Raw genomic sequence first — 846 nt, forward strand, 5'->3', positions numbered from 1 at the left:
TTTTGTAACCTTAACACTTTAGTTAGGCTATCAATAGTGCAAGAGGTCCATATGCTTGAACCATAGAGCATTACTTGTTTGATCATTGAGTTATAGTACAGCATTCTTTGTTCGAGTGGCATGAAACATCTTATTTTCTTTAATACTGCTATACGTTGGGATATCTTTTTGCAAAGTTCCTCAATGTGATCGTCAAAATTTAATTTGTCATCAATGATAACCCCCAAAAGCTTTTGAGACGTAACTTGTTCCAACCTTTTTCCATTAATTTTGAGTAACAATTGGTCTTCTTCCATGTTTTTAGCAAGTCTTTTACCAGTAACCATCATGCATTTGGTTTTACTTCCATTAAGGATCATCTTATTTTCATTTGACCATCTCACAACTTCATCCATATTCCTCTGAAGACTTGTAGATAGAGTGTCGGGTGCATTTCTAACGTCACTTGAGTAGCTCAATGTCGTATCATCAGCATAGATATCGACAATAGTGTCCAACTGCAGTCGGAAGGTCATTTATGAAAACAAGAAATAAGAGCAGCCCAAGAACAGATCCTTGAGGTACTCCTAGGTGAACATGTCAACGACATGCTTCATAAACTCCAGTCTGGATTTAGGAAATCACATTCAACAGAAACGGCATGGACACGTCTGGTGGATCAGCTCTTTTTCGATCTTGATGAAAACAAAGTAACCGGGCTCGTTTTCATACATTACAAGAAAGCATTTGATCTAATAAATCATGGCATACTTTATACTTTACTGTTCATTCTACTTAGTAACAATACAAGTACACACTACATATGGCTTGATATATTTTGAAATAGGTATTTTATTTATGCAGCCC

This window comes from Montipora capricornis, chromosome 2 (assembly GCF_036669925.1).
Source record: "Montipora capricornis isolate CH-2021 chromosome 2, ASM3666992v2, whole genome shotgun sequence".
NCBI lineage: Eukaryota > Metazoa > Cnidaria > Anthozoa > Scleractinia > Acroporidae > Montipora > Montipora capricornis.